General features: G+C 39.0%; 1 protein-coding gene and 1 long non-coding RNA gene across 5 annotated transcripts in view; both read right to left on the reverse strand.

Annotated features, from left to right (window-relative positions):
* Window positions 1-22,237, reverse strand: part of RERE (arginine-glutamic acid dipeptide repeats) — a 361,123-nt gene that overhangs the window by 244,692 nt on the left and 94,194 nt on the right. The gene's annotated exons all lie outside the window — the stretch shown is intronic.
* On the reverse strand, window positions 10,031-11,852 carry LOC137165549 (uncharacterized). The gene is made up of 2 exons (XR_010923420.1): window positions 11,268-11,852; window positions 10,031-10,795 (listed from the first exon to the last, which is right to left on the reverse strand). It is a non-coding gene; the product is annotated as an uncharacterized lncRNA (long non-coding RNA).

Consider the following 22,237-nt stretch of genomic DNA (forward strand, 5'->3'; position numbering starts at 1 on the left):
CAGGTGGTAACAAATGCAAAGCTGCTCTTGGGTGCACCACAGGTAGCATACAGGTTCTGGGTTTCGTTTACCAATAATGGAACATGTAGAAGATGAATAGCAGTATCTTTTCTTCACAATTACTTTTCTTTAACAACAAATAAGCTCATGCATCTTGTCCCTTTCATTATTGTAATGAGTACTAGGATACAAACTGTCTTTAGCTTTTTTTAAATGCAAAGTTGGATTGGGCAAGTGCATTTGTTAAACAGTACTTAAAAGCGAATGGTATGTCATAGCTTAGAGCTATGAGCCAGGATCTGCAAACCAGTCCTGGACAGTGAGTGCACAGAGTAGATTTCACCAGATACACTCCTCCTCCCCACCTCAGAAGAAATCCCCCTCTCTTCTCCAAAACCCAGATACCACGCCGTCATGTAATTCCACTTCATCGAAAGGCTGTAAACACAGAACACCACTATGTATAGTTAGTCTCCTGTTCTCACCACTCAGAACCAAGAAATAATTTACCAGTAAACGCCTTTTCTACCACTCAGGTCCAACAATCTGGACTGACAGGTTGTGTGTTACATTTCTGAGTGACAGACAGCAGCGCAAACAACAGTGTTAGAATTTTTGGCATCTTCTCTTCTGGAAAGCCTCTAACAGAACTGAAACCAAATGAGGCATCCATAAGCATTTTTTTTAAATTGTTCAATGGAAGGAATCTGAACTACAGCCACTGTTATGCATATGTCATACTATTTTCCTGAAAATACACTAACTCAAAGAGACATTCCCAAGAAGTAGATCCAAGACAGTCAAAAAAAATTCAAAGATAAGAAACTGTTCCCTAGTCCATCAATCCAGGGTTATGAGATCTAGGGAGCAATCCATCCCACATAAAGTACTCAAGGAAATTAGGAAAGCACGATTGCTTTAAGAACTCCATAACCAATTCTGCATCTCAAACAAAAGTTACTCAATCTAAAAAGCCTGGAAAGACATGCAAAGGGCTTGCAAAGATAACCATACTGTTACCTTGTATACTCTTCAATGTAGGCTTTTGCTATCCATTTTTCCCAGGACAGAGTGTGTCTTCAATTATGTTAAATTAGGCATTGTTAATTAAGATGGGATTCGAAGAGGAGTAACTGTGTATGATTTTAAACTATATATTTAGTATCACCAGCATCTAAACTATGATCTAATTCCATTCTAAGTATAAATGTGTTTCAGGTTAGAGATTCCCAAATCAGCCAGTACCTTGCATACCAACAGCTCCTCATTGACAAAATTACTAACTTCAAAGATTAATTTCCAAATTTAAGTGAAACCTAGAGAAAACCTCAGCCAAAAATGAAAGACTGTGAAGGCCAATTTAGCCTTTGTGAACCAAGGTAAAGGGGAACGTATCAAAGAGAACTGCAATTTCATTTTATCCCACCCTTCTGGCAGAAGCTGTCCTTTTTTTAACAATGAAATATTTTTCTAGTGGGGACAGTGTGAAATCAAGTCTAAAGCTTCAATTGCTGGGAGGCTGTTACCTTACCAAGAAATTCAAGCTTCAGATAAGTAATTTACGGGGATGAGGTTACACCACTCAAATGAAAATAAAACTATTACAAAACAATGGACTTTACAGAGCACAACTTCACATTACTTTAAAGAAGGTACAAAAAGGCAGCCACTTGATTCCTTAGTGCTAATCTCTCAAAGCCTCTCAGATTGCAATAAACTGTCAACAACTTTCTCTAGTAGACCTATTTCTTCCATATTTAACCTCATAAAAGACATTCCCAGAAGTCGAGGTCTTGAAGTCACAAGTAAAGTAAACAGCTTCTCTGAGGACCTCTAAATTGCTGCTGCTCAAACTAACCAGAGCCTAAGCTGGGGACACCAAAATCCTGTAGTATTTGTCCTTGTGAATTTTCTTCACCAGTTCGTAAAGTAGAAGGTACTAGAGCACACCATCCCTTGAAATAAATGGAATTAAAAAGGCATTAACGCAGACGGTTTCTGGATCTTTGTAGTGACTGCCTACTTTGATATGTTCCTATTCCCTCTGGACGTAAGACTTGTGGTCAAGGGGACTGGATGATTCTCAGGGATGCAGAACTTCTTCTATTTAGGTTGCCAAATTCAAATCCAGACCAGGATGCTAGTAATCAAGAAACTTATCTAGTAGTTTCTTGATGGCAAATAATAAAATAGCAAGGTTAAAAGATGATAGTAAAGATACCTGAGACCTGTCTACACCAGAGCTTTCCCCCATTGCTATCACTAATGGAGCTGTGACACTGGTGAATCATCATCAGTTTTCCTTGTACATACATGGCCTTTGAAGCCAGTAATGAAAAGAGACTGTGACCAACTGAAGTGGACAAATGACAATTTCCAAAAAGATATATTCCCTGATGGATCAGCTGTAGTTTTCAATTATTCCAGCTTGAAACCTGGTCCATGGTACTAATTGCATGCATGAAAACAGGAGCCTCAAAAAATGCAATGCCCCTTACATTAAGCTTCTAAAACTGCTTAAGAATAAGAAAAGGACATTGAGACTTTTAAAAAGTTATTTGAGAAATAAAAAACTGGTTCTGTGTATCTGAAATATCTCCCCATAATCCTACATGACTCTCTTAAAACAGGCGACAATAAATTATTGTTGTTGACTACTACTCCCACAACTGAAAATATCCAAAGACATAAAATTGGTTTCACTGGCATGATTCAGGCTGGGGCTTGAATCGGAGGCTTTTCCTGAATGAGCCAATCACCCAGGTAAGAAATTATTCCTGATCCTTTACTTCTTAAAGCAGTTACCAGCATTTTACCAACACACAAGGGGGTCTAATCAAGTCCAGAATGAACAGCATAGCAATGAAGATGTCAACTGCCCAGAGAAATCAGAGATACCAGTGATGGCAAAAGATTATAGAGGCATGCTGATAAATATCCTGTATAGTGAAAGAGCCTGGATAATTCCCTTGGGTTAACTGCTAAAATAAACTCTTTGTTGATGTCATATAAGGTTTATTTTGGACAACAAACCAATTTAGCCATTTTAAATCCAAACCTGGCCAGTTCCCCTGGGTATCTTAGAAACTGCAAATACAGGGAATAAACCTCTCTCTCACATGATGAGACTGATATGATGCCTCTTTGGACAAGAGGCAGTGGAGAGAATAGTTTCTGCATGGTGAAACACTGGTGACTATTATAAGAACATAGGGCATACATCAGAATTATATTCTGATAACCTCTCAGGATTGATTAAACCAATCCAGCCATGGTTATTCTTACCCACTGACTCAAACCCCCAATGACAATCAGTGAAGTTAAGTACAGAAATGAAGCAAAAGGAAACCTGGGCAAGAAATGAGTTTTTAGAATTTGGTTCCTGTTTCTCTCATCCCTGGGATAGGAGAACACCATCGCCAATTTCCTCTCCTCTAAAACTAGAAGTCTATTTTGGATCAAAGATTCAGAGCAGAAATGGATAGTAAAAGGAGACAGTATTTTTGTTGTTAGTCAAATGAGTAAGGGAACATCCATGCTATTTATAAATTAGCATGCAATTACACAACCCGCTACCCTTACATTAAAAGGTAAAGATACCAAATGGGATTTCATACAGAGACATGCAAACCAATGTCTTAACACCAAACAGCAAGTTTTGCCACCACAGGAATGCCACAACTTAGAGGCCTTAAGGTGCCCTGAATGGCTGCTATCCTTGATATAAGGCTTGAGTTCCATGAGCTAATCATAAAGGAGCTGCCGCTTCTTCCCGCTGGTTTAATCCTCAAACCATTCTAACAAGGCATGTGATGAGCACAAGTATATGGCAGTTTCTAATTGGGATGTGGCTAGATGCAACAATCTTTTAAATTCTACCTTCATACATCTGTCAGTAATGCCCATGCTGGCTTCTATAGACAGACACAACCTATTTCTTCCCCCAGTGACAAGAGCAGAATCCACCTTCAGGGAGATGCCCCGAGACAGACTTATCTGTAGATAACCTATATGTTTCCCCCCAGACCAGATGACATGGAATTTTATATAAGGATTAGCTCCAACTTTTATGAATTACATGCTCACGCAGCTCATCTTTCACTTAGAAAAAGTCAGCCTCAAAACCCCTTCAATACTGATAGAGTTTATGGCCCTTTGCATTGTTTTCTTACAGACTCTGCTCAAGAGTGAGAATCTTCCTCTTCATCCAGAGGTGAAGAATACCCATTTCTTGGAAATACACTCCCAAATTACGTTTGGTTGACAGGATTTTTAACCACCACCCCCACAGTCCAGCTATTCAGACAACTGCTGCCAAGATCATGCTGATCTGAGAAGTGGAGACAGATGCCACAAGCAGGCTTAACAAAGCCTGACTAGTTTTTTTCCACTGCCCAAGATAGGGGCAAGGTATCAAAGTGCTCTAGGTATCAAGGTGCCCACATGATCGTTGGTGAGAATAAAAATAAGATTTAAAATCTCCACTAAAACTGGAAGGAGTAAACAGTCTATGGCTGACAGCAACTAAAGCTTCTCTTACCAAATTCATCTGTTTATATTGTCTGTCTCCTGAAGCATTGCAGTCATCATCTGACCTTTGACTAAGGCAGCTGAAGGAGGAACCAGGAGTAATCTCAACATTTTAATTAGTTGCTAAATTCAACCTACTAGGAAGGTGCAGTGTTAGTGGGGAATACTTATGCCAGAGCCAGACTTGAACCTAGGATGAACATGTTTGTAGGACTGGACTCTGAATGAGTGTCAGCTATACACAGAATAAAAATTGAACTTGTCTGGGCTGATTATAAATTACGTTACTAAGGGAACAGGTCAGACCTGCTTCCCATAGCTGTTTCAACTGTTATCAACATTCTGGGAAAAGGCAAAATTATCTACCAAAGACAGAAAGTGCTGCTGTGCACCTCAACAAAGGCAGAGAAAGAGGAGAGGCATAATCCTGTCAAAAGTACTGCACTGGACAGAAGGTACCCAGGAACACCAGCTCGATGTGATGTGCAAAAATGGAGGATACAGAACTTCAATAGAACTGCCTGTGTAACGACTACCCACAAGTAAGGATTGCAAGATCAGCACCATAGTTAATATTTTTCAGCTCAGATTAAACGACAGAAAAATATTAAGTGATATATTTAAGGCACAAGTGCTTTGTTGTATGCACTGGAAAACAAGTCTCTGCATACAGGGCTAATGCATATTAAATCAGATGTTTTCACATAGGCTTTATATAGGACACATATATGCTTGGGCAATTTTTCACATAAAGCAGAGTTTAGCTCTTGTCCATCCATAATCTAGTGCAGGTCCTGCCCATTTAAACTGAGCCTCTATATTTTAAGTATTGTTAAAAGGCACATGATGAAACCCCCCTCATAAGCACTGCTCAACTTCATTCCACAAGCAGATCACATTTCCTAGGATTCTCACAGAGAACGATTCACAATTTCAAAAATGTTGAGAGGATTAACTGACACCACCATGAAACAATGCATCTGTTTTTATTTCTGCATGAAAAAACCACCACATTAGAGCAGCCCTATAGAGGGAGAGGAAATTGTAACAAGACTAGCTGTGTAAAAATAACATGGGAAAACCAGAAGAGTAAGGTAAGGCAGGAACTACTAGCAAGCACCTAATTAAGATTAAACCATGGTCACCCCACAAGAAATACTCTATAAATCAATCCTTTATTACTTGAACAGTAATTCAAACATTTTTCAATTCCCTGGATATTTTATACCTTTGCAATAAATGTTAACACATTCTCCCACACATACATGTACCCACACCCTTTAAAAAATATTTTTTGGCAAATTTATCACAGAAAGAATGACAATTTAAAGATGGAAATGGATATCCCATATGGTGATGGAATTGTCTGGCAAAAGAATGGAAAAGCTAAGCATGAACCTAAAAATCTAATTTTTAGAATAATGTATATATGTAGATAAATGATTACATATACATTACACATATTTAACTTTTTTTTTTTTTTTTTTGAAGTCACAAACATTTCCACATTCAGAAGGTATGCTGTGGCCTAAACATACTTTGAACATACCATGCACTGAAATCTAATCTGTTTACTTACATTATTCATCTGTCACAGATGTTGCAATGGGTTAGGCACTTTTAGCATTTTATACATAATTATGCTTGGATGATATGGAATACATAAAACTAACACCATTACAAAAATATAATGTGCCATGTTTTTTTGTTCTCTAAAGTAAACTGTGCTAATACATCACGCATATTGCCAAAATCAGTAATTACACAGATGTTTAAAGCTGGATTAGGACAGTAGAAGTAAATACATTGAAAATCTTAGTGGTTTTTGGCAAGCTCTATGGCTTGGGTTTGCAGTAATTGTACTCACTGGCAGCTTCTCACTCCCACTGTACACAACAACCGTCAAAGCAGCTGCTTCTGTGGTCATACAACAGAAAAACTCAGATTACAACACCACAGGGTAAGGAGTATTAATTGCCTATGAAACCAAGTCACTGCCTCATCCATAGGGAATTTCCTAGAGACTAACCTCTCAAAGAATAACAGTATAAATTAACAGAGAACATCCACATTCCAGCAGCTGAGATGGGTGTACAGAAAAAAAAGGAAGAACTATGCTTTTGTGTTAAAAATGTTTTAAAATTTCTCAGAAGAAAATGTTTTACCCTTGCTACAACTGGAACATACAATGCTATCTATGATTCTGATAGTTAGGACACCAATCTGTGTTTGGGCAAATTAGTTTTATACACACAATTGGATAATTCCATTTATCCCCATCCTGTACTGCCCCACACACAAAGGAAAGCTGAAGAGAATAGGCATTCTGCCCTGGAATGCTGCTCAGAGCCTGTTTCACTAAGAGTAACCCATGATATGAATGAATTCCCAGAAGACAGATTGAGACTCTGGTTAATCATGCTCCACGCAGCGCAACACAGTTCAAAGCACACAAAGTTACACTTAAGTTTGCAGAATGTTCCAGGGTTCAACCCAACTAGCAAATAAGCTCATCCAGAGTGCACAATAGGAAAGCATGGGGGGGAGGACTTTTTCTGATCCCTCAATGTAATTACATGACAAATCTATGATAAAAAGCAGCACCAGAGCCTCACCTTTAATCCAAGTGAACAATACACAGCATGCAAACAATGGAACTGGGGGTCAGCATGCCTACTTGAGCCACAGACAAATAAACTGCTGGAATGCGTGAGTGCTAATTCAAGACAAAACTGAGATTGTCTTTGTAGACAAGACATAAGTTGCTGATGGAGTAAAACCCCAGTAGCCCAAAACTAACTGGATCAAGTCTCACCCAACCCTGGTGTGTTATTTTTCAAATGGCTGGACCCTTTTAGATCAGCATGATTCACTTGAAATGACCAAACATATTTTATAATGTTTGTTCAATCTCAGTCCTGCAAATGTTGCCCATAAAACTTACTCATTTATAGAGACCAGCTGCTTGGAAGGGGAACGGAGAGATTGAAGAGGGGGGAGCACAAATCCCAGCAATTGACCACAACTGTTATATGATGTGTAGCTAAAGAAAAGTTATTACAGCTCACCAATCACATGGCTGTCGCCAAAAAAGCAACACAAATACTTCCCTAACAGTGCTCTTTCAACACCAACAGGCTAGCATGAACTTAAATATACTTTTTTTTTTATTTTAAGTGTAGACAGACACAGACTTTGAATGGTATGAGGATTTAAAAGCAAACTTTGTTAAACAGATATTAGGAAAGAAGATAAAATGCCAGAGATTTTGGGATATCAAAGACTTAAGAGTCTAAAAATCCACCCAAGATTTGTATAATCAAGCACTTGCTTCAGAGTTTAGAATCACACCAGCATTTTAGAAATGAGGAGGAGGAGAAAGTCAGGCCAGATCTACACTAGAAACACTTTGCCAGTATGGCAGTATTGATGTACTTCACTGGCAAAACACTTGTAGTATGGCTGCAATTTACACCAACAGAATTGCACTTTTGCTGGCATAAGCTTTTTCCAGGTGTCCCAAGCAAAATAAGCGCAACTTTTGCCAGTATAACTGCATCTACACTAAGGGCTTCTGCTGGCACAGCAGCGTTCGTCAGGCATCTCACCACTTCCCATCCCTGACATAGCTATGCCAGCAAAAGTTTGTAGTGCAAAACTGGCCTTAGAGACAGGGAGCAAGAGCTATTTATTCTTCATGCAGCCTTCTTCTTAAAAAAGCATTTACCAGGCGCACCAAAAAAGTTCCTTTGGAATCAGTCTGTTCTCATGGATAAAAATATAGTTCCACCACTTTTTTAGATTTTGTTTTGCTTTTTAAACCATCATATGCCTTTTTAAAAGGGCATAATTTTCATTCAGATCTTAGTGCTGCCAAACCATAAATATATACCTAGAAAAAACCCTTATGGAATTTCTTGGAAAGAGTAGCTATTGCGCATGCAAATATATTTGCATATGTGTTTATTTAGATTTTAATAAAAAAAAACTTGTAGGCACCTACCTTATACATTAAAATACACAACACAATACAAAGGGCTGCTCATTCCACCATGACACAAACTAACAGGAAGAGAGTAAACTAAACACTAACTCCTCGAACTCTCAGTCTTCAAAAGTCTGCGGGGCGGGAGGAGGGGGCGCATGTTTTATAGGATGTTCAGATGGTTAAAAGGCACTTTGAAAACCTGAATATCTCATCCATCTAAAATAAAAATATCTCCCAAAATAAGAATTTAATAAAGTAGTGTGACACTGGTGCCTTCAGTGGCTCAGTGTTTTGAAAAATATTACCTGAGACTCCTTTATTCCTTTCCCAGCTCTGCCACTGGCTTACTATGTGACCTTAGGCAAATCAGCTTCCGTATCCATGTTTAGCCATCTACTAAATGCTACTTATCTATCTCATAAGGGTGTTGCAAGATTGCTTTGAAACCCTTGGATGATAGGCATACAGCAAAGGCAGTTTTAACAACACTGTCATGTGACCAGAAAATGATTTTTCAACCCTATGTTCTTCCTTCCCGGGTTTCAAGTCCAGGCTCTCATTGCCAGGTCAGGAGCATTGTAGAATACAGCAATTAAAGCCACAAGGATGGCTAGGGAAAAGAATGAATGCCTTACATTGCAGTGTATGAGCAGCCCAGGCTTAAGTCCTGATCTCAAATACACTTATGCACACACAAAACTTTATTCGTGGAAGGAGTTCCATTGATGGCAATGGGACCACTCCTGTGAGTAAAAGATTACATACTGCGTAAGTGTTTGCAGGATTGGGAAATGAAAGTGGAAATTTAAAGATGTGGAGCGAAGGCTACAAATTGTGAGATCTCACCCTCTTAAAAGAAAAATGCATCAAACAAACAGCATCTCTCGGTGTCTTTTATTGTCAATTTTTTATTTTATTTTTTTTAAAAACACCCTGAACTTGAAAGATTGCAGTTTTGTGTCCTATTGTTACAAGCTACCCACAATAATTCTAGGACAGACATTAGAGAAAAATATCTTTTTCCCCTCAGTTTGCTTTGCGCATCTGGGAGCACTTTGCGTAAAGTTATTTTTGTATTTTGTTGGTGATTTGCCTCATCATCCTCCAGTGCTCTGGCAGTCATTCATATGCAGGCTCTATCCCAGAACACGCAAATAGGATTTACAGGAACAGCAGCAGCAGAACTGAAAACAAAAGAGCCAGGAAGCAGTTGTGTGCACAGAAAAAGGGCAGAGGGTTGGGCCCAAGAAAGACTGTTGATGCTGTTCCCGGGCCCTTCCAGAAAGACATTCTTTGCCATAGCAGGGGAGTAGAAAACCCATGTCACCATTTGTAATTTAAAAAAAAAAATTTTTAAACCAGAAGAGTAATTTTTTTTAAAAGTGAGTCAATTCCCAAAAACTCATGTTGATAGTATCTCTTAAATAAATAATCTTATTCCCAGGAAGAGACCCCATGTCACAAGTTTCAAACAAGAACATATTTTATAGCATTAAAAAAATATTTGAAAGCAGAATTTAAAATAGAAGTGCTGACATGGCATTCCAATTAAGCCACAAAAGCTATGGCTAAAGTCTTCATTACCTAAAAGCTATAAATATTTAAACAAGATGATCAAGCCAAAATCTGTTTGGATGAACACTTGCTAGAATGAAGTATATGGAAAGTTTTCTGTTTCCTATCTCCTGGTAAGAGATGGAGCTGTCTACAAGTTTAAGGAACAATCAAATGTTCTTAGGCTTGTTAAAACAGAAATGTTGCACAGCTGCAAATGGATATTAGTTCACAAGTCTGTGAGGATGACAGGAGGGGACGGTGGCTTGGCACCAAAATCACCAGTGAAGAGAAAGATCTGGAGGCAGCTGCAACAGTGATTCAGAATGCTGCCTCAACTAGAGAATTTTGCCATTCACTGCAGAGTTCCTTCTACATGAAATGTTTGCAAAGTGCTGTGTCCACACATAAGTGTTTCTAATATATCACAAGGGTTTCCAGTACTGTTACAATACCACCCGCTCCTGCCAAGTCTTGAGAATGCCTCTGCCCCAGAAGTTCAATTTGAACTATTTCAGTTCAAGTGAAACAGGAAGCACAAGCGTGGCAGCCAGATCAAGTCTCTCCAGAGTCCCGCATTTTTCCTCTTAATCCTTCACTCACGGTACAGACAGCTCAGAGCAGTGGCTATCTGCTGGCAATGCCTGTATACCACAAGGATTCCAGGCAGGCCTGAGAGAAGCAGAAGCAATATTCAGTTCTTTTCAGTATTGCTCCTATTTTCTAGGCAAAGAGACAAGAAGTAGGTTAGCCTGTGTTCCCCTAAAACTTCCCCACATCCCTGCCCCAATAATTGAAGATACAAGATGGCTTAAAGCTTTATTTTTAAAAGTTACATTAAAAAGAAAGTCTAAACATTTTAAATAAAATTTAAAAAAAGTCTAGAACTCCACACATCTGTTCCTGGAAAAAATAGTCACAGAAAACAAACATTAGCAGGCACACAAGCACAGACTAAGAATTTAATAGCATTAAACAAATAAAGCAACACAAATACTGTACTGGAGTCTGGGGCTCGTTTGAGAATGAGGTAGCTGCATCTACCTTGAGATCCGGAAGAAAGAAAATGGGTAGAGGGGGACATTTGTCAAAACACACACTTGAAGACAAAGCTTCAACCCCTCCATCCACTCAAGGAAATCTTAGCTCTCTACTTAGCACCCCCACACCACTACAGTGGTAACTAGCTTCTCACCAAGGACCAGTATCTCCCTCCTGTTCTCCAGGAAGTCACTGCATGAGGAGAGAGGGGAAGGAAACCGAGTGGACCAAAAGGAATCACCCAGACAAATGTCCTCTCCTGGGAAACCGGCCTGGAATGTTTCCATACCTACATGAAGCACACGAGAAGGAAACAGTTCAGCTACACCACATTAGAGATTATAGAGGGAGAACAGTAAAGTACAAACATATTTTGTCAACAGCATGCCCCTTACCTCCTCAAGCACAATCACCTGACCATAGGGATGATAGGAACAGACTCAAGACCAAAGTCTTTCCTGCAATTTGACTGCAACCGATGACCTTTATTGTGACATCTGCATACTGTTACATTAGAACGTAGATCCTGCCCCTCAACCCGTGAGAATCCAGGGTAGGAAAGAACACTTGGAAGCAATTAGTAGAATGAATCTAATACAGCATAACATTAACAGGAACAAATAGAGATTTTATTATCTATACATCTGAAAGGCACAAACTGTACAGATATTATCTAAAATGCATTTTGCTGCCTAGTAGGCATCTTCTATCATGCCAAGCTCCAGGAAGCTATGCTTGGAATTCAGGTTCCACGATGCACTGGTACATAAGTTTGTGGACATGCAGCACCAGTTTATACAACCAATGGTTCCATCCTAGAGCAGAGATGGACCTGAATAATTAGTGTGTGCAGTGGAAGGAGCCTCATTCCTATATTATGGAGTAAGGGTGTCAAAAGACTGAAGAGACTTATTAGGAAGAGACCAGTGACTCCCCTGTTGCAGAATCAAAACTGGCCATGTTGGGCACAAGTCGTCATCTGTGAGGAAAATATATGTTTCCCATTATGGAAGCCACTGTTATCAAGGCTTAAATCCGGATCCTATTGCTGATCCAGACAGCAGCTTGGAAAGGTTACCCACTTGAGCAAACCAGTAGTCTGTAGCTGTGCAAAGTTCAAGACCTCCTGGTAGCAGACAGAAAACAATACCCCTCCACTCCCATGCACCAAAAAATAATTCCACTTTAAAAAATAAATCAATTCCAAACAAATAGTAGAACAAACAGTTTCATTAGATACAAAGTAATGTTTTATACAGTTATCTTGGTGCAATAAGCTTGCTTAGTGTGAAAACTAAGCAGTGGAATTTGGCTTAGACCTATATAAGAAAGAAATAAGACTAAATAATGTTGAGAAGCAAAAACAGATGCAAGTTTTTATTCAGGTATTTATTTTAAATCCCAAGTATTCGGTTATATTTTCAACTTTTTGCACAGGTTAGAAAAAAAGTATCTCTGCTTATTTTAAAAATCAGCCTTCTATCTAGGTTTATGTACCAAGATGCTGCTTTGACTCGGGAGAGCAATCAGCTATAATAGTCAGATCTTGATAGTTGCAAATTAATATCGCAAAACTGAAGTGAACACTGAGGTAAACAGAGTTCTGCAGTTATTTGATCTATACACCTGGAATCATTATCAGCTGAGAAGGCATACATACCTCCTCTTTGCACATTAATACCAGCTAAGAGGTTTATGTGCTTAAAGAGTCAGGTTTTAAAGATAATGCGAAAGCAAGTCCAACAGAAATAATGAGAGCTAGTAACATCAAGGCAACTAAGCATACAAAGTAACTAAAAATATGGAGACGAGCTCCTTTTTTCCTTTAAGTGAGCCAGACAGATAAATCTTTTAACAAGATTTGTACTGGTCATGTGTTACCAGTCTTAATAAACACAACAGGACCATTCTTCTGTAAGCTTTTACTCTCATATTGCAAGATAAAAAGGCATTGTGTTGAGCAAATACCAGATTAAAAGAGGTATGCGGTGCAACTAGAGTTCCTTTGACAAAAGTCTCCTAATTTTTCATCAAAGAAGAAATAAAAGTTTACATGCCTTACTTTGAAAGTTGAAAGGATTACAACCAAAATAGATGAAGGCTCCCCTTTACTTTACGTTTGTTTTTTAAACGTTTTTAACAAAAATTAGAGGTCCTCCAGATAATCTGCAAAATATGAGCATGGCAAGACTGACACCAGAGAAAGAACACCTTGAACTGCAACAGGCAAATGCAGGCTAAAATGCTGAATGGTAAATACAAAAAAAAATAATAATAATACAGCGTTAGCACTCTTTTTCCAACAAAACACACTACGTGCCTCCTGTGCACAAAGGAGTAGTGCCTAAACATCTTGCATTTTAAATTTTGAAAAATTCCACCTTTGATTATAAAGTTGATTAGCAGCATGGGCTCAACATGGAACTAAGATGCGCCTTTTTTTTTTTTTTTTTTTTTTTTTTTTAAATGCGACATGGATTCCTCCCTTCTCCCCAGATTTAACTCCATTTGAAACCCTGCATCTTACATTTTCAAGAGTGACTAGTGATTTTTGGGAGCCTTTCATTTTAAAAAGGGGGCTGATTTTCAGACTAGGTACTCAGCACTTTTTCTGTAAGTTAAGCAGGCCCCTTTAAGGAGTTTTAAATTGGACACCAAAAGCCCTAATCTATTTTGAAAATTTAGTCCCATAAATTGCGTTGGGGCCAGATTCCACCGAAGGCAATACTTGTGAAGAATCTGGCACAGAATTTCTGAAGTAGCCATTCTCCAATATGATTTTCTTAATTATCTTGACTTATACTAGCCAATCTCTGCAAACTCTGTCTGCAACACTTTTATAAACAGTTAGCAACTGATTGCCAGTTATGGAGCACAAATATTGGCCTCATCTGTGTCAAGAGTAGGGATAGGATGGTAAAAATTGACTCCTGCAAACAATTTTGCTTCTACTGCAGTAGTTCCTCTTTCTGTCTGGCAAAATAAGTATGAATTTAAGAATAAAGAATAGAATATCAAATAGAATAGAAATTAATATAGAAAAGTTTAACAATTGCTTGAATTTAACATTCCTACAATAGTATTGCCTGGCTCTGCAACCAGCCAGACCATTCTATAACAGAGGCTTGCAAGCATAGACATAAGCTAAATCTTCATCACAGCAGAACTAGTGATGATGCTACACAATGTGGAGCTTGTTTAAGCTGTTTTACCATTTTAAACCTTGATTTCTCCTGGTTTAATATTTTTATCATTTTAGACTGCATCATACTTTGAATACAAGTAGTTGGCAGGGACGAAGTTTATGAATTTGTATTTTTTAAGACTTATTTTAGTATGCTGTAAGATTGCTTTTTCCACTTTCTAACTAGAAAAAAGCCATCTGGAACTGGTTTTGAAAGATATTAATGAAGGTCAGGTTATGAATGTAAATATCTAGTGATGTCAATTCAAGTCATGTTCTGATATACAAAAATTAAAGGGAAAATATGTCCAATTTACACAACCATACCAACAAACAATTATGTTATGCAGTGTTGTTATAGCTGTGTCAGTCCCAGGACATTAAAGAGTCAAGGTGGGTGAGGTAATATCTTTTATTGGACCAACTTCTGTCGGTGAAAGACGCTTTCAAGCTTACACAAAAGCTCTTCTTCAGGTCTGGTCTTCCAGGTCTCTGAGTAAGTTTCCCAGAACTGAAGAAGGGCTTTTTGTGTAAGCTCAAAAGCTTGTCTCTCACCAACAGAACTTAATTCAATAAAAGATTTTACCTCACCCACCTTGGAATATCTAACAATCACGTCAGATAGACATGACTGAAAAGAATAAGAACAGGTAGTCTTATGACTGCCACAACTCCAGCGTATCTATCTACTCAGTACAGCAGCATCAGCTTTTTCAGAAGGCCTCTTGATAAGAGAGATTGTAAGCTTTTGGGGGGCAGACAATCTCTATTACCTTCATTCTGTAAAACGTTGTGTATGTTCACAATCACAAATATCTAATTATTGAAAAGCACCGGGTGTCTTTGCACTGTGTCATCTTCAGTTGGTCTTTAATAAAGTACAAGACATGAATAAAATTTAACCACATGCACAATCGTAGCCACCTCAGTGAAATCCAAGATTTATGACTATTACTACAATGTGTAAATTTGAATCTATTCAGACATACATGTAGCCTTTTACTCCTGCTTAAAATTAATGCAAAAGAACCAAATAGGTCTCAGTTTTGTCAATTCAATATTGAGGGAGTTGTTTTTATGCTCTTTGATCTGTCCGGTTCAGTTGTGGTCTCTTTAACCAGCTAGAAATAAGGACTCCACTGGGAGAGAACTGTTGGCCGTGAAATGCAGCTTCACGCATCAGCACTTGGAAAATATAAAAGAGAAACATTAAGTGCCAAAAATTACATCATCCTTTAATGCCTTCCCACCTCTTCAGTCATCTTTGCAGAGGACAAGGACAGGCTGAGAAGCATAAAAGGTAACCTGGCAAAGTTCAAGACTGGTTGTCAGGATGCTAGGGTTCCACTCGCAGCTCTGCCACAGACTTTGTGTTAACTTGGACAAGTCATTCATCTGTGCTTCAGCTTCCCTCTCTATAAAGAGGGGATGATGTTCTCTTACCTCACAGGTCAATGTTAATCCATTAGTATTTATAAAGTACTTTGAGACCTCTGAGTGAAAAATGCTATGTAAATATGAAGTCCTGTTATTACCCTTAACTTCATTTGTCATGGTACAGTATTTTTCCAGTCTTCATGCTCAAGTTCTGTCCTAAACAAAAAGATTTTTGTCTCCATTTTGCTGGAATTTACTAGATTTCCCCTACATTCGAAGAGACAGATTGGTTGTTCAAGTCATCACCAGTAGGCCACAGAAAAGCTGCACTGCCTTAAAGAGTTGCTTCTTGGAACAGGAATTGGTCTAATAATAAATGTGTTTACAGAGGTTTACTACACATGAGCAAATAAGAGACTTATTTTAACAAACATCCTAGTAATGCAAAATGCGAATACGAAGTCTGTAAGGCCTTAATGACTGAGGCAAAAAAAGGCTACCACAGCACTCTGATCTTGTCTTTTGGGACCTAGGTAGGACACAGCACACAGTCTAGCTTCAAGCTGCACAATGTACAATTACATACAAAAAACCTATTTTAAAAAATCGTTCTTTAGATTGTAAAGTCAAGCACTCCCAAGTGAGGAAAGGCCAGATTTAGGGTTCCCCATGAAAACTTATTTCTATCCTTTTGGGTACTGAATGAGACACGGGTCCTATGGAAACAAACAGTACATGATCATGAATCAAAGATTGTAATAATGCATATGCACAAAGGTGTAGAACTGTGTGTGTGTGCGTGTGCGTGTGGAGCTGCCCATGAGTTAATGAGATCATTGACCCATGAATGAAGAGAGGGAATGTAGCCATGTCTTTCCTCTTCAGTAATAAGGGGAATCTGCTCTGCGAGAAGTGTTCAGGTGAGAATGGGGAGCCTTTATTCTGAAAAGCTTTGATCATGTTTCTACATAGGAAACTCTTCAGAGAAAAGCAACAAGAGGTGCAGGGACTCTCTCAAGAAATATCCTGTGTTCTATTTAGCAGCATTTCCTTCATCCAGCAGGCCAAAAGGAGTACTAACAGCTGTGAAAGGAAAGAAGGGAAGGTCTGGCTACTGCCCTCTTTCCAATGGTGAATATTCATTATAGGACTTGAAAAAAGATTTCAACTGGCTATCAGTAAGAAACTAAGTTGATTTAACCTTGGGGCCATGAAGAAACAACAGGAGTTGTCTATTTTACAGAAGAGGGTCACTTTCTTCGGAGAAAGAGGAACATTTGTAGGGCCAGAATTAAATGTGGCTTCAAAAGGCCTTAGTTAAGATGGATGCTAAGTCTGCCATGAAGAACAGGAGCAGGATAACATTTCTCAATTGAAAAGTCAGTCATAGATATGGAAGGTTTTCCTGGCTCTTCAGTGCCATTGCAGGAAATATTCCTTAGCACCACTGGGGATAGCAGGCCCAGGAAAAACAGATGCTTTATATCAAACCGTTTAACCATTCATAGCCTTGAGAACATGAGAGGCAAACAGACTTTCACTGTCTCTGTGGAGTATTTAATTTCCTTTTCCTTAGTCTGACATGTTTAATGAAATCTATTTGTTTTCCTGAAGAGATAATCATCCTCCTGCGACTCTCCAAACTAGAAAAGAAACAACTAAGGCCATATATGCACTACAACAGCACAACTATGTCACTGTAGTGTAGACATTTCCTATGATCGACAGAAGGGTTTTACCATCCATGTAGTTAAATCCGTCTCTCTGAGAGGCAGTAGCTAGCTTGATAGAAGAATTCTTCCACTGACCTAGTCACATCTACACTGGGAGCTAGGTTGACCTAACTAAGGCACTCAGGGCATGACATTTTTCAGTCCTGAGCGACAAAGCTAGGTCAACCTAATTTCTAAGTGTACACCAGCCTAAGGAGTTTGGGTGAAACAAGGCTGGAGCCATGGTCCTTGTTTATCACAGGATGGCTAGTCTTAGCCCAACCCCAACAAGCTGAGGCTTGTGACGCCAAGGATTAAGTGATCACTTGAAAATCTCCTGGCCCCCTTAAAAGCCAGAAGGTAGCTCAGTTGCATAAAAGCAGCACACAGAGTAGGTATGCTCTCACTTAGAAGATAGATCCTTGATCAGGGGAAAGAACCAGTTCACATGCGACACACAGACAGAAGGCTTGTGGAATGTAATGCTGTAGAGTAGATAGGCAAAAAACTGTGGGTCAGAGGGAAAGGACATGATTGAAATGCCGAGCTTGTTAAACATAATTTTAGTCGGAAGAAACGAAACTGAAGTGCCAAAGAGAGGGATTGGAATCCTGTGGCTAGAGAGTATACTTGGGTGCACAGGCTGGCACGATAGGCTGTATACAGTGTTGAAGTTGCCTTTGATATGATTGCTACACTTGTGTCTCACTCTCAAGACATCAGATGGATCAGTGTGTCCCATGCTGTTGATCAAAGCTGAAGAATTTCCCATCCTAATAAGCAATAGCTCAACACCTGGGAGTAGGAGACACTGCCTGGCACAGGACTGCGAAGACGACCACGCATCACAGGTTCAGGCAGTTTAAGCAATCTAATTAAGAAAAGCACAACCAACTCTAAAGTGGAAGAGGAAATCTAAGGCCATCTGCTAGCTTTACGTGTTTTTTAAAAAGCAAGTGTGTGTGTTCGTGTTCCATTCAAATGTGAAGCAAGATTTTTACTCTGCAGTTCCCCTGAGATGGTCAACTGGAAAAAATATTACATTTCATGCAGAAGACTGATTTTAAAAAAGAAACTTGTTATTGAAGTGATGCTGTGATTAACAGAAAATCCATCAATAGATTTTTCTATCTTAAATGCTGTTCTGAAGGTGAATATGGGCCAGTAGTAACGGCTATGTGGGTAATGGTTTAGCAACAGTAAATTAGAAATCAATTAGTAATGATTGTGACTAATTTGTATAAACAGTATTTAAATCTACTGTAAATGCTGGAAGGAGAAAATTAGTTAACACATTATTTCTACAATGTACCTACACCACTCATCAACTTAGTAGAATATATTCTATCACAGAATCATTATTTTTGGAATTATAGAACATCTAGAAGGACTTGAAATCTGGAGAAGTGTCTGAACAATTTAAAATACTGAGTTACTGATAAAACAAAAAATCCACAAAAACAGCCATGTCAACCACCAGTTCAAGGATATCTCCAGGCACATTATCACTGTGCAAGAACACAAGGAGTCATACAGTAATAGTAATACAGTTGGTCAGCTTTCAGTTTTGCAGTCTATGAGATGTATAGTGCCCAAAATAACTCTCCTCTAATTTATAACTAGGCCCAACAAGCAGTGCTGTTGGGGACATTGTGGCTGTGAGGGTGTCAACTATGTATGTAAGGATGCCTATGTGACCACCCCTAAGACTGCTCCGGGCAGCAAATCTGCCAACTGAGGTGGAAGAACAAGTTTCCCCCATAAGAGTCTTGCTACTCTTCTGCAATATAGCCCTAAACCACCTTTCTCACCCGCAGACACAGGTCCAATAAAAGATATTACCTCACCCACCTTGTCTCTGGATAAAACATATAATTTAAAGGAGGTTGGGCAATAGAACTCCTCTTCTTGTTTCAAAATGTGTCTCCAAAAACAAAATCCCTTCCGTACCAGTGGTATTCCCTTGCTGGCATTTTGAGCCTATAAAACACTCACACTGGTAGAGATCTTTAATTACTGCCTACAGACAGAGTTGCATGTGGCTTTTGTGAGCTCTCTCTAAGTGCATACAATTAAAGCCATGTTTGCTCACTTAAAAGTACTCCCTGCTAATCATTCCCCAAATAGTTTTGAGTAGAGGCTGGTGTGTAAGAAGGGAATACAGTGACTGACTCCATTAGCAACTCTCCTACACAAATAACAATCTTTGCTCTAAGAGGAAAGGGTGAGGTGTTTCTCATGACAGGCAACATCCTTATTTCTTTCATTCCTTCTGCAATTTATCCAATTTGACCTGAGAAAGAGAGTATATCTCATTTTTATAAGCTATGCTTTTTAACAAATATGCACGTGTCTGCAACAGTTTTTCAATCACAAACTGTACTATCCTATACATCCGCATTCTTCCATTGCATTCCACCTTCACACTGATCTGCTCTGACTTGGGATATTATGCTATCACTCTGAAATCCAGGTCAAGGGCCTGTTTGACAGATGAGCTACGTCCAATGACAGTTTGGATAAGCTCATGAGTCCATCCCTTTTTAGGATGTTAGGAGACTGAAAGAAGCGGGTAGAAGAGGTGGTTCATTTCATTTCATAAGACAAACAAAATCCCAATTTCCATAAAAACTGATAAATTACCTCCATATTTATTACACACAATGACAGACTGTGTTCTGTATTTTTGTAGAGAATAAGCTTTTAGAAGCACTTTTCCATTCATTTATTCCTCAAGGATGTTTGAAATATTTTCAAATATTCTCCAAGAATTCAGCCAGTTTTATCTGCGACTTGTGGCTATTATCAAAGATTGCTTACAGGAGGAATATAAAAGGGGGGGGGGGGGGGGGGAGACATTTCCTTGTTCCAAATCGTGTTAGAATGTCACATCCAGAGCCAGAAAAACACAAAGATGCAACTGGGAGCAATTGTAAGCACTGTGACAAAAGCAATATAATCAGCATTTGCAAAATTTACCAGACATCAATTAGCCACAGACATAGATATGCAATATGAGAATGGGGGACTCCAAGAAGGTCTAGGGACAGTACTGAATGAAAAACCCAAGCTCTTATGACCTCCAGTTAGGGGGGAGGTTATTAGGATTTTCACAATGGTGCCCTCCCTAGATCCTGTATGGAAGCTCCAACCCTCCCTAGCTGCTGGAAGGCAGGAGTTTTCTGTCTCTTTTCTCTATTCCACAGGCCTCCTGGCTGCAGTGAGATGGAAGGCTCTTCACTATGCTAAGTATTCTCCAGAATCTCCTGGTAGCTGCAACTGTGGGGATGAAGCATGGAAGGAGAAGGGGATTTCTATACCCTCCCTTGGCCTATTTTTAAGTCTTACCCAATCTCATAATTCCAGCACCTGGGAAGCAACAGCAGCCTAAAGTCAACATGGCCCTTGAAAGTTTCTCTGCTCCCCACAGGGTTTCTCAATAGGAGTGACGAAACTGACTAGACTTGTTAATTTCAGTCTGCTACTATTTGGTGAAGTTATGAGAGAAACTGCAGGGCACTGAAGCCGTCTGCAGGCTCATGAAGACCACAGTGAATTGGTTTATATTAGGAAGGTCATCTTCACAACCATAATAGCTAGAAACTTTTAGTTATGCAAAAGCTTAATTTCCATATAAAGTGATGGCTGGGTCCACAAACCTGCACATGAAAAAGCTTCCTATTTGACACACACAAGTAGATTTGGTTTCTCCAAATATATGGTCATTAATCCAAGAGTTTGCATTTAGAGTGCTTTAAAATCTCTAAAGCATTGACATAAGCTTCAACATCCTGTAAGATATGTAAAACATTATCCCCATTTTGCACATGGAGAAGCCAGGGTACTGACTGGTTAAATGATTTGTTCAAAGCCACACAGCAAGTGAGGGCAGCTCTGCCATTATAATATAACTCCCAGCCCCATGCCAAGTTCACTAAACCATGCTGCTTCTCACCACATTCTGATTTAAAGGGTGCTTTGATGATCTCTATAATCATCATACAGGAATATGTGGTGATCTAAGGACTATAAAATGAAGCCAGATATATATCACTTCCTTTCTACATAACCTTCAGATTTATGCGAATGATTAACGTTGTTTGGGTCAGGTTAATGAAAACAAATTAAATCCCAGACCAATATTAAAAACACAAGAAGCCTTTTAAATTCTTCATACAATGCACACTGTTCTCCTCCCTTTAAAACACCATTCATGGGAGAATAACACCGAGTGATCTACAAAGGATGTTGTTACAAGGACGATTATCAAGGAGATTTCTGTCATTTGAAGGCGAGAAGGAGCATCCCTACTTCAAATGTCTGACAGCCTTATAAAGAGGAAAATTAAAAGAAAGATTCATCAGGAACACACATGGAAATTGGGGTACATCAGCCAGGAATATATCACTCCACTGCAAGCAGCCAGTTTACATCAGCATTAGTTTTGGAGGATAAAGGGCCTCCTGGACTTCAAGTGTGGATTCGGCAATGCTATTGTTGCATGGAAATAAGAAATGAGATTAGTATGGAGAGCCTAAAATGAGGGTCATGGTGAAAAGTCCACACCCGCAGGTCAGGCCAGCCATGTGTCCCAAATCCTGGACTCTCAAAAATGCAAAACCACTTTCTAGTGCTGAATCATGAACTGCAATAGGAAGTTTATAGTTTGATATGCAAATTTTTAGAGAAAGTAGTAAGTAAATCAAACAACAGATGGCAAACCTTTGTTACACATCTGCAACTAACATTCAGTAAATGGGGTATTTTGGCTACCAGAGACGAGAGAATATTTCCTCAAAGCAAGAGTAGTGTAAATCCTTTTAGAATTGACCCCATTTTAAATGTTTCATA

Source organism: Emydura macquarii, unplaced genomic scaffold, assembly GCF_026122565.2.
Source record: "Emydura macquarii macquarii isolate MOO-44397 ecotype Brisbane River unplaced genomic scaffold, CSIRO-AGI_Emac_v2 contig_2768, whole genome shotgun sequence".
NCBI lineage: Eukaryota > Metazoa > Chordata > Testudines > Chelidae > Emydura > Emydura macquarii.